We start from the raw sequence: 880 nt of genomic DNA, 5'->3' as shown, positions 1-880 counted from the left end.
ACTTTCAAAGATGTCAAATCCAGCAGGACCGCTTTGGAAATCAGCATGCTTGCCATGTGGAGATCAAAGTGCTCATGTCAGGGCTTGAGTTTCCTCCAGAGCGTGTCACTTACATGTGCATAGAAGCTCAGATATCATCCTGAAAGGCTAAACTGGCATCATATTCACTTTACGGTACACAGACACTTCAGTGTGTAGCACGTCCTTATATCCAGCATCTTATCTCTTGGAATTATTCTGATGAACCAGTCCATGCAGTGAAAAAACGTCTGGAGCTTTGCCCGGTTTTACCCTCACAGCAAAAAACATAAAAAAAAATCAAAAATAAAAGCATGTCTCCATTTTCCTCCCTGACTGGAAGCGACCCAAAGCCACAAGCAATAATGTTTCGCTCTCTGCAAACTGCTCTGTACGTACTTTGCTGCCTAGTAACCGCCTAGATCGCGCCTATAAAACTCTATTCTGGGTGAATTGCGTGAGTGTGGAAAACATAATTGCTTTTGTTGGTGTGTGGAATTTGAAAAAAAAAAGTGGCAGCACCTTAGGGGCAGGTAGAGGAACGCTGTGCTGTCGTAACCACATCAGTCCACCCTCTGCTCTGTGTCTGGTCTAAATTAGCTGTATGCAGAGATCTCTACAGTCTCAAGTACCACAGGCCAAATAAAACCATAATAAAACCTGTTTATCTAAGCGTTGGAAGCCATACAGTGACCTTCCAGTGACTTGCTCTTTCCTGGGAAGCAAGGAAACTTTAATGAAAGCATGGCATGAGGTTTTGGCTGCAGTAATATAAGCACAGCCAGAGATTTGCACAAAAACCCCCCAGAAAAATCTGACTTGCTTTTTCAAAACACACTCATGCCTGATGGCTAATAAGAGG

The sequence above is a fragment of the Tachysurus fulvidraco genome, chromosome 26 (assembly GCF_022655615.1).
Source record: "Tachysurus fulvidraco isolate hzauxx_2018 chromosome 26, HZAU_PFXX_2.0, whole genome shotgun sequence".
Taxonomy (NCBI): Eukaryota; Metazoa; Chordata; class Actinopteri; order Siluriformes; family Bagridae; genus Tachysurus; species Tachysurus fulvidraco.
The sequence above is the reverse complement of the archived record's forward strand: the minus strand, read 5'-3'. Positions refer to the sequence as shown.